At 45.8% G+C, this 11,349-nt stretch overlaps 1 protein-coding gene across 3 annotated transcripts in view; it reads left to right on the plus strand.

Annotated features, from left to right (window-relative positions):
• The first annotated feature begins 10,346 nt into the window (after positions 1-10,346).
• Positions 10,347-11,349, plus strand: part of PHACTR4 (phosphatase and actin regulator 4) — a 127,973-nt gene continuing 126,970 nt past the window's right edge. For 2 of the 3 annotated variants that reach the window (XM_032246586.1, XM_032246587.1), the window contains exon 1: positions 10,347-10,584. The gene's annotated coding sequence lies outside the window, so the exon portion shown is untranslated. The remainder of the gene's footprint in view (positions 10,585-11,349) is intronic. The other variant, XM_032246589.1, reaches the window with a different exon arrangement.

An 11,349-nucleotide genomic window follows, 5' to 3' on the forward strand; every position in this document is an offset into this window, starting at 1 on the left:
GGCTACCCTGAAGTTTCCTGGAGGCACGAATCTCCCTGACCAAGGCCTTTGGATCCAACAGTCCCTACGCTTGGAGCAGTGTCCCCCACCTCTTTATCAGGTTCACCCCCAATCAACTTATGTCTCAGCTTTAGCATCACTTCTTCAGGGAGCATTACTTGGCTTCCTTGAAAGAAATTAGGTTTCTCTGTTATATGCCACTTTCTGTAGAGATCAGTGTGGTACATTGTCAGGACTTCACATTTAATTTTATTTATTTCTTAACTAAAAAAAATTTTTTTTTAGTTCGGACACAGTGGCTTGTGCCTGTAATCTCAGCATTTTGGGAGGCCTAGACAGGCAGATCACTTGAGGTCAGGAGTTTGAGACCAGCCTGGCCAACAGGGTGAAACCCCATCTCTACAAAAAAAAAAAAAAAAAAAATTAACCAGGTATGGTGGCATATGCCTGTAATCCCAGCTGCTCAGGAGGCTGAAGCAGGAGATAGTCACTTGAACCCGGGAGGTGGAGGTTGCAGTGAGCAGAGATCCACCATTGCACTCCAGCCTGGGCAACAGAGCCAGACTCCATCTCAAAAAAAAAAAAATTTTTTTTTTGAGACAGGGTCTCACTCTGGTTGCGTAGGCTGGCATGCAGTGATGTGATCTTAGTTCACTGCAGCTTTGACCTCTCAGGTTTCAGATGATTCTCCCACCTCAGCCTCCCAAGTAGCTGGGACTACAAACGTGTCCCACCACACCCAGCTAATTTTTTGTATTTTAAGTAGAGACAAGGTTTCGCCATGTTGATCCAGGCTGGTCTCAAACTCCTGGACTCAAGCAATCCACCTGTCTTGGCCTCCCAAAATGCTGAGATTATAGGCGCCTCACAAAATGCTAAGCCACTGCGTCCAGCCCAAGTCTTCACATTTTAAAAGAGAAATTAAGAATTTGGACTTGAATGTAAAATTTCTGGGTTTTTTTTTTCCTTCTTTTTGCTTTATTCAAACACCAACTCAAACCAGAGAAATTTCAGTTTGTAATGCTGACAAGTAATTTTTTAAATGTAAATCACTGTGGGCCAAAACAAAATATCTGTAGGTTAGTGACAGCCTATGGCCTGCCTATTTGCAACCTGTGCTGTTCAATCTTTAGCTATACTTAGTAACTATTCCTGTGTTAATCATCACTCCATCATCATTCCACTTATTAACTGTCCATTCCATACCAAGCACTGTCTTGGTACTTTACACAGATGATCTCATGTGATCTCCAAAACCATTGTGAGGTCAAGTAAGGTTCAGAGAGGTTAAGACACTTGCTCAAAGTCAGTAAGTGGTGGAACCAGATGCTACGTGTCTTTCCCATAGACTTTTGTGTGTCCAGGTACAATTTGTCAGTTTAGAATGGGAGAGCCCTGAATCTTCAATTCAGCTGGGAAAAAAAAGAAAGAAAAGAATGAGAGAGGCTCTGAAGCTCTGCCTGACAATAAAAAATATTAATATTTGTTGCATGCTATGTGCCAGGCATTGTGGTAAGTAATTTATGTGATCTGATTTAATCCTCACAACACCTAGGAGCTACTGTTATCATCCCCATTTTATGATAAGGAAACTGAGGTATAAAATAGGTATCTGATTGCTGGGCACGGTGGCTCACACCTGTATTTCCAGCACTTTGGAAGGCTGAGGCGGGTGGATCACCTGGGGCCAGAAGTTCAAGACCAGGCTGGCCAACATGGCAAAACCCTGTCTCTACTAAAAGTACCAAAAATTAGCTGGGCATGGTGGTGGGCGCCTGTAATCCCAGCTACTTGGGAGGCTGAGGCAGAATAATTGCTTGAACCCAGGAGGTGGAGGCTTCAGTGAGACAAGATCACACCATTGCACCCCAGCCTGGGCAACCAGAGTGAAACTCCATTTCAAAAAAAAAAAAAAGAATAGGTATCTGATCTACCCAAGGTATAGAACAGGTATCTGATTTACTCAAGGTAAAGACAGAATTCAAACCGATACAATTGAATGCCACAGCTTCCTGCTTTTAGCAATTTGGGTTTGTGGCAGAGTATGGGATGATGACAGCAAAAAGGGAGAAATTTGTAAATCACTTTCTCCAATCCAGAGCCTAACTGAAAGAAGAATCCCAATAGGTACTTCCATGAACCTGATATTGAGAGGCATGGCCTGCAGGTGGCAGCAACATTCACAGTTTCTTCTCTAAATTCTGCCGTGTTCAAAGCTATAGTGAGGAAACTATAAATTCACACTCATCATTTGCATATTATCTTCTGATTGGCCCAATCCATGCTTTGCCAGTAAATTTGACTTTCAGTTTCTTAGCTCAGTGAGAACTGCCAGGCTTGAGAGAGCACGCAGGATTTGAAGCTGCCATGAAATCAACCAATCCAACAAACATCGTGATGATTTTATTTATTTTATTATTATTATTGATTCCTTTTAGATGCAAGATCTCATTCTGTTGCCCAGGCTGAAGTGCAGTGGTATGATCATAGCACACTGTAACCTCGAATTCCTGGGCTCAAGTGATTCTCCTGCCTCAGCCTCCTGAGTAGCTGAGACTACAGGCGTCCACCACGGATGGCTCATTTTTATTATTTTAATTTTGTAGAGATGGGATTCTTGCTGTGTTGCCCAGGTCAGTCTTGAACTCCTGTGCTCAAGAGTGAGCCTTCTGCCTTGGCTTCCCAAAGTGCTGCACCAGGCCCATCATGGTGATTTTTAAACTGTTCAGTGGAACTCAACCCTTTTTGAGTTTGCTTTTTTAAAAAATATTTTGTTGTTTCTAAGGTATAGTGATATACACATTTAAGAAAAAAGGTGGCGGGGTGCAGTAGCTCACATCTGTGATCCCAGCACTTTGGGAGGCCGAGGCAGGCAGATCACCTGAGGTCAGAAGTTCGAGACCAGCCTAGCCAACATGGTGAAACCCCAGCATCGGTGGCAGGCGCCTGTAATCCCAGCTATTTAGGAAGCTGAGGCAGAAGAATCACTTGAATCTGGGAGGCAGAGGTTGTAGTAAGCCCAGATCATGCCATTGCACTCCAGCCTGGGCGATAAGAGTGAAACTCCTCTCAAAAATAAATAAATAAAATTCAATAGCACAAAAGGATATACACTTTTCTCTTTTTCCCAGAGTAAAGCTTGTGTATTCTTCCAGGTTTAGATTGAATAGAAAAGTATATGCATGGGTAGTCACGGTAGATCACGCCTATAATTGCAGCACTTTGGGAGGCTGAGGTGGGCAAATCACTTGACCTCAGGAGTTTGAGACCAGCCTGGGCAACATGGCAAAACACTGTTTCTACAAAAAAATACAAAAAATTAGCTGTGTGTGGTGGTATGTGCCTGTAGTCCCAGCTACTTGGGAGGCTGAGGTGGGAGGATCACCTGAGCCTGGGAGGTCAAGGCTTCAGTGAGCCGTGATTGGCTGCTGTACTCAAGCCTTGGTGAGAGAGTGACACTCTATCTCAAACAAAGAAAAGTATATGCATATATCCTTAAAAAAAAAGTTGATCTGCCGGGCGCGGTGGCTCAAGCCTGTAATCCCAGCACTTTGGGAGGCCGAGGCGGGTGGATCACGAGGTCAAGAGATCGAGACCATCCTGGTCAACACGGTGAAACCCCGTCTCTACTAAAAATACAAAAAATTAGCTGGGCATGGTGGCGCGTGCCTATAATCCCAGCTACTCAGGAGGCTGAGGCAGGAGAATTGCCTGAACCCGGGAGGCGGAGGTTGCGGTGAGCCGAGATCCCGCCATTGCACTCCCGCCCGGGTAAGATTAGTGAAACCCCCTTCTAAAAAAAAAATAAAAAAAGAAAAAAGTTGATCTAAAAATATACACAGCCAGATACGGTGGCTCACGCCTGCAAGCCCAGTACTTTGGGAGGCAGAGGTGGGTGGATCATCTGAGGTCAGAAGCTTGAGACCAGCCTGACCAACATGGTGAAACCTCATCGCGACTAAAAATACAAAAAAATTAGCTGGGCTTGGTGGTGGCAGTGCATGCCTGTAATCCCAGCTACTTGGGAGGCTGAGGCAGGAGAATCACTTGAAGCCAATATCATGCCATTGCACTTCAGTCTGGGCAACAAGAGCAAAACTCCATCTCAAAAAAATAAAAATAAAACTATACACTTTTAGAACAAAATTTAAGGGGACATGTTTGCGATCTTGGATTAGGCAAAAATTTCTTAGATATGACACCATCCATAAGATTAAAAAAATGGAGATATTGAACTTACTCAAAACTTTTAAATTCTGGTCAGTGAAAAATTCTGTAAAGAGAATGAAAAGACAAGCCACAGATTGGGAGAACATATTTGTAAATCACATATCTGATAAAAATCACCCGCAAAGTCTCCTCTCATCCTCCTTCTAGACACTGCTCTCTCACCCAAAAGGGTAGCTGCTATCCTGGCCTTGAACAGAGTATTTTTGCCTGTTTTGTATTTTATCCACATGAAATCAAACGTAGTACTCTGGTCTGGCTTCTTTCACTTAACATTATTTGTGAGAATCATCTATATGGTTGAGTGTCATGTGTTATGGGGCACAAAAGGCATACAGGACAACAAACATTTTGCAAAGAATTTTGAGCACCACCGAGTTTTCTGTCAAGAAGATAGCCATTATCTTGAAAACTAGGTGATGGACTAGATCTAATGGAGCACATGGACAAATCTGAGCACTGCAAGGGATGGTCTGGGACGTCTTGTACCTTACCTTTTGTCCTCTCAGCCTTCCCTCAGAGTCTAGGCAAAGCTTTTGAAAACAATTCAGTGAGGGCTTCAATTCTCCTTGCATCTTTCTCTCTGTTCTGGAGACTTTCCTAAACCGTAAGGTAGGACACTGGTGAGTGCCTACCCAGAAGTGCAAGGGAAGTTGATGCCTCCTGGGGAAATCCAAACCAATGAAGGATATAAACCAAGGGTTAAATGCTTCTCCGTTGGTATTCAAGAAGGGGAATTACAATTAAAAGAAAAAAAAAGAATAAATGCTTCTCTGTCAGTCTTTCGGAAGACCATGATGAGAGGCATTATAGAAAATACTCAGATGGGAAGTCTCTGAGCCCACTCTGGTTCAAGAGGCTGCCCAATAAAAGAAAGAAAGAAAAAGAAATTTCTCAGATGGGCTTGGTAGGATCAAGCCCCAGGTGCTTACAGAATGCTAACACATTCTGTATTGGCTTTTTTCCTCTTCGTATTTTATTCTGGACTTTCACTTTAAATCCCTGGGATCACCTTCTAAGTAAATTACCTGCAACTAACACCTGTGTTAGGTTCTACTTTCTGGATGGAATCTTTTTTTTTTTTTTTGAGGAGAAGTTTTGCTCTTGTTGCCCAGGTTGGAGTGCAGTGGTGTGATCTTGGCTCACTACAACCTCTGCCTCCCAGGTTCAAGTGATTCTCCTGCCTCAACCCCACGAGTGGCTGGGATTACAGGCATACACCACCACACCTGGCTAATTTCGTATTTTTAGTAGAGACAAGGTTTCTCCATGTTGGTCAGGCTGATCTTGAACTCCTGACCTGAGGTGATCCGCCCACCTTGGCCTCCCAAAGTGCTGGGATTACAGGCCTGAGCCACTGTGCCTGGCCCCCTTTTTTTTCTGAGACGGAGTTTCCCTCTTGTTGCCCAGGCTGGAGTGCAATGGTGCGATCTTGGCTCACTACAACCTCTGCCTTCCGGGTTCAAGCAATTACCTCAGCCTCAAAAGTAGCTGGGATTACTGGTGCCTGCCACCGTGCCCAGCCAATTTTTCCGTCTTTTTTTTTTTAAGTAGAGATGGGGTTTCACCATTTTGGCCAGGCTTGTCTTGAACTCCTTACCTCAGGTGACCCACACGCCTCAGCCTCCCAAAGTGCTGGTGAGCAACTGAGCCCAGCCTCCGGATGAATTTTTTTTTTTTTTTTTTGAGATGGAGTCATTCTGTCACCCAGGCTGGAACTCAGTGGCACGATCTTGGCTCACTGCAACCTCTGTCTCCTGGGTTCAAGCAATTCTCTGCCTCAGCCTCCTGAGTAGATGGCATTACAGGTGCCTGCCATCATGCCTGGCTAATTTTTTTTTGTATTTTTAGTAGAGAAGGGGGTTTCACCATCTTGGCCAGGCTGGTCTTGAACCCCTAACCTCATGATCCACCTGCCTTGGCCTCCCAAAGTGCTCAGACTAGTACCAGCACTGGAGGCGTGAGCCACCGTGCCTGGCCTCTGGATGGAATCTTAATTAAGTTGTATGTAAAATATCTGAAATATCGTATGTATTCAAGAGAAAATGTCAGTTTTATTATTTTTATGCTACTATTACTGCTACTACTGTTCCCACTGTTATTATTACCAAGGATTTCAAGTTACCATCAATTAGTCCTCTTCCCTGGACCCATTAATGATATTAAAGCTCTACAACAGAGTTTCAGTTTTTTTGTTTGTTTTTTTGTTTTTGAGAAATAAGTGGTGTGAGATCTCAGTTCACTGCAACCTCTGGCTCCCAGGTTCAAGCAATTCTCCTGCCTCAGCCTCCTGAGTAACTGTAATTACAGGCACCTGCCACCACACCAAGCTAATTTTTGTATTTTCAGTAGAGATGAGGTTTCAACATGTTGGTCAGGCTTGGTTTTGAACTCCTGACCTCAGGTGATCCACCTGCCTCGGCCTCCCAAAGTGCTGGGATTACAGACATGAGCCACTGCATCCGGCCTACAATAGAGTTTCTGTGGAAAAATAATTTTGTTTGTTTTTCCTGAGGGTACTGGAAAGTCATTGAAGAATTTTCTTTCTTTTAAACATTTTTTCTATTATATTATTTTTCAGATTTAGTGTAGTATAATTGATAAGCAATAAACCGCACTTTTTTTTGAGACAGGGTCGTGGCCTGTTGCCCAAGCTGGTATGTAGTGGCATGATCTAAGCTCATAGCAACCTCCACCTCCCAGGCTCAAGTCATCCTCCCAACTAAGTCTCCCAAGTAGCTGGGACTACAGGTGCCCATCACCATACCTGACTGATTTTTGTATTTTTTTGTAGAGACAGGGTTTTGCCATATTGTCAGGTTGGCCTTGAACTAGTGAGCTCAAGTGATCCACCTGCCTGGGCCTCCCAAAGTGCTGGGATTACAGGCATGAGCCACTGTGCCCCACCTTGATGAGTTTTGATATATTTATACACACTTGAAACCATAACCACACGCCCTTGAAACAATAACCACAATCAGGAAACAAAAAAAAAAAAAAAAAAGAAAAAGAAAAGAAAAAACCTGTCAAACTAGTTTCCAAAGTGGTTTTATCATTTTAAAATGCTACCATCAGTGTATGAGAATTCTCATTGCTCTACATTCATTCTAATACTTGGTATTGCCAGTCCTTTTAGCCATTCCAGTGGTGTGTAGTATGATCTCATTGTGTTTCCTTTTCATTCCCCCTAACATCTTTCATGTTATTTGCCATCTGTTTAGTTTCTCTTCTTTGGTAAATTATGTGCACTAATATTTTTTTAAATTGTGTTGTCTTCTTGTTGAGTTGAAATAACTCTTTGTATATTTCCAGATATTGGTTATATGCTTTGCAAAAATTTTACTCTGGTCTGTGACTTGTCTTCATTTTCTTTTTCTTTCTTTTATTATTTTGATTTTTTTTGAGACGGAGTTTTGCTCTTGTTGCCCGGGCTGGAGTGCAATGGCACGATCTCGGCTCAGTGCAACCTCCACTTCCCGGATTCAAGTGATTCTCCTGCCTCAGGCTCCCAAGTAGCCTGGGATTACAGGCGTGCACCACCACACCCAGCTAATTTTTTTTGTATTTTTAGTAGAGACGGGGTTTCACCATGTTGGCCAGGCTGGCTGGAACTCCTGCGAACTCCTGACCTCAGCTAATCCACCTACCTTGGCCTCTGAAAATGCTGGGATTACAGGCATGAGTCATTTGCTCCTGGCCCCGCCAGCTTGTCATTTTCTTTTTTTTTTTCTTGAGATGAAATCTTGCTCTTGTTGCCCAGGCGGGAGTGCAATGGCATGATCGTGGCTCACTGCAACCTCCAACTCCCAGGTTCAAGCAATTCTCCTGCCTCAGCCTCCCGAGTGGCTGGGATTACAGGCATGAGCCACCACGCCCGGCCAATGTTTGTATTTTTAGTAGAGATGAGGGTTTCTCCATGTTGGTCAGGTTGGTCCTGAACTCTCGACCTCAGGTGATCCGCCCACCTTGGCCTCCCAAAGTGCTAGGATTACAGGCGTGAGCCACTGCGCCCGGCCAGTTCTCATTTTTTTTAACAGATGAGTAAAGTTTGAAATTTTGATGACATACCATTTATTAAATTTTTGTCTTTTTCTTTTTTCTTTCTTTTTTTTTTTTTGAGATAGAGTCTCACTCTGTCATGTCACCCAGGCTGGAGTGCAGTGGAGCGGGCTCGGCTCACTGTAACCTCCGCCTCCCAGGTTCAAGCGATTCTTCTGTGTCAGCCTCCCGAGTAGCTGGGACTACAGGTGTGTGCCACCACATCCGGCTAATATTTGTATTTTTAGTAGAGACGGGGTTTCACTGTGTTGGCCAGGCTGGTCTCAAACACCTGACCTTGTAATCCACCCACCTCAGCCTCCCAAAGTGCTGGGATTAGGCATGAGCCACCAAGCCCAGAAAATATTTTTCTTTTAAAAATTGTTTATTTATATTTCAGAGATGGCGTCTCACTATTTTGCCCAGGCTGGTCTTGAACTCATGGTCTCAACCAGTCCTCCACCCCTTGTTTTCCAGAGTGCTGGGATTACAGGCATAAGTTATTATGTCTAGCCTATTAATTTAAAAAATATATTTTTAATTTTAATTTAATTTTATTTTATTTTTGAGACTGAGTTTCCCTCTTGTCACCAAGGCTGGAGTGCAATGGCGTGATCTCAGCTCACTGCAATCTCTGCCTCTTGGGTTCAAGCGATGATTCTTCTGCCTCAGCCTCCTGAGTAGCTGGGATTACAGGCATGGGCCACTATGCCAAACAAATTTTTGTATTTTTAATAGAGATCGGGTTTCACCATGTTGGTCAGGTTGGTGTGAACTCCTGACCTCAGGTGATCCACCTGCCTCAACCTCCCAAAGTGCTGGGATTACATGTATGAGCCACCGCACCTGGCAAAAAAAATTTTTATATTTAAAAAAAATTCTTGAGACAAGGTCTCCCTCTGTCGCCCAGGCTGGAGTGCCGTGGTACCATCCTAGCTCACTGCAGTCTGGACCTCCTTGGCTCAAATAATCCTCCCATCTCAGCCTCCTGAGTGGCTGCAACTACAGGCACGTTCCACCAGGCCCAGCTCATTTTTAAAATTGTTTTTGTAGAGATGGGATCTCACTCGGTTGCCCAGGCTGGCAGGCTGGTCTCAAACTCCTGGGCTCAAGGAATCCTCCCGCATTGGCCTCCCAAAGTGCTGGGATGACAGGCATGAGCCACTGCACCTGGCCAATTTTTTTTCTTCATTTTTCTTTTTCTACTGAGACAGGGTCCTGTTCTGTTGCTCAGGCTGGTGTGCACTGGTGCGATCTCAGCTCACTGCAATCTCGACATCTCAGGCTCAAATGATCCTCTTACCTCAGCCTCCCAAGTAGCTGGGACTACAGGTGTACACCACTAAGCCCTGGCTAATTTTTGTATCGATATTACATATGTGTGTAAATAAATAAATAAATATATATATATATATATATATATATTTTTTTTTTTTTTTGAGACGGAGTCTTCCGCTTGCTCAGGCTGGAGTGCAAGGGCGTGATCTCAGCTCACTGCAACCTCAGCCTACCAGGTTCAAGAGATTCTCCTGCCTTAGCCTCCCGAGTAGCAGGGATTACAGGCATGTGCCACCACGCCCAGCTTAAGGTTTTCGGAGGGTGATAGCCTAGCGGCCTGAAACTACTGAGACTTGGAGAGAAATGATGGTGGATTTCACTAGGTGATGGTAGTGAAAGACATAGAAAGGAATTAAAATATTGGGGATGTAGGATGACTGGACTTAATCACTTGAGGGACGTGTCCAGAATGATTTTTGGGCTTCTTACGCACAACACTGAGGGTAGATAACTTGCTTGTAAGTTTTTTTGCACTTCAAATTGGTCAATAAATAGTTTTTCTTTTGGGGTGATTATGATTGAAATTTGGCCAGTCAGGGGCACAGTTTTCTCAAACAATACTCTTGTATCAGTTCCTTTTTTGGGTACTGCCTGGAGCCCAGTATTGAATCCTATCCTCCCAAGCCCAAAGACCTTTGCCTCCCGCAGTACCAGGAAGGGTGCCCAAGTTCTTGTACACACAAGGTGCGGGCAGAGGTCAGCGCATGCCCAGAGCAGCCGTAAGGAGGACGACGGACCGGAGAGAAAGGACGCAAACTTCCCGCCATTTTGTTCAGCTCACCGCGCAACCGCTCCCTCCTGGGGACTACAAGTCCCGTGAGCCTCCGCGGCGCACGTCCTACCCCACACTGTCCAGCCGGTTCCCTTTTTCCCCCTCCCCGGGGGCCGAAGGCTCCGGCTGCTGCCTGGCGGCCAACTGGCCAGGTAGGATTTCCGGGAGAGGCTGCTGTGGAGGCTGAGGAGGCGGCGGCGGAGACCTCGGTGAGTTCAGCGAGCAAGGGAAAGTGAGCAGGACGTACGCGGGGTCTGGCTGCGGGCGCCCCTCAGGCTGCGGCCCCCCTTTTGGCTCTGGGAGGGGGTCCTGATCCGGACATAAAGTAACGGCCCGGGTCGCCGACGCTCCGGGCCAGGGCGGGGCGGGGCCGCCGCCTCCCTCCTCGGCCCTCCCACAACGGTCCAGCCCGGGCTTCTACGTCTGTGGTAGGGCCCGCGCAGGCTCGCCCTCTCCGCCCCCCGAGACTTGGCTGGGTCCTTTTGTCTGGGCTGCGTTGCGCCCCCTTTGTGCCAGTGCTTAGGGTCTTCGCCACTGGGGAGCCTGCTCGGCCCGTCCCGACGGGGACTGCTCCCTAGGGATCCGGTTACAGTAACCGGATCGGGTCAAAGTACATTTTTCAAAACCGTCCTGCCTCAGACCTCTGCCCCCCGGCTGGGCAGAACGGGGGCTTCGGCACCAGGCGGAGTTTCTGTAGAAACTTGGTTATTATTTAACTTTTAAACATCAGCCCGGGCGGCTTCAGGGCACGAAACTCCAGACGTTTTTCTTGGTGGAGGGATGAGTTTAAGGAAAAGCGACCCCTCTCCCCACCCTCTCCAGGAAACCGGGAAGGGATCGAATTTGCTGCGGTGTCTGTACAGCTCACATCTGTGATCAGTGGACCAAAGAACCAGTGGTGAATGGTGGAATGGCAGTTCATGCACCTCCCGAATCTCGGAGGAGAGTGACTTACAGAGCATCACTGATTGCTT

Source organism: Sapajus apella, unplaced genomic scaffold (genome assembly GCF_009761245.1).
Source record: "Sapajus apella isolate SASKATOON/1434 unplaced genomic scaffold, GSC_monkey_1.0 scaffold62, whole genome shotgun sequence".
Lineage (NCBI taxonomy): Eukaryota > Metazoa > Chordata > Mammalia > Primates > Cebidae > Sapajus > Sapajus apella.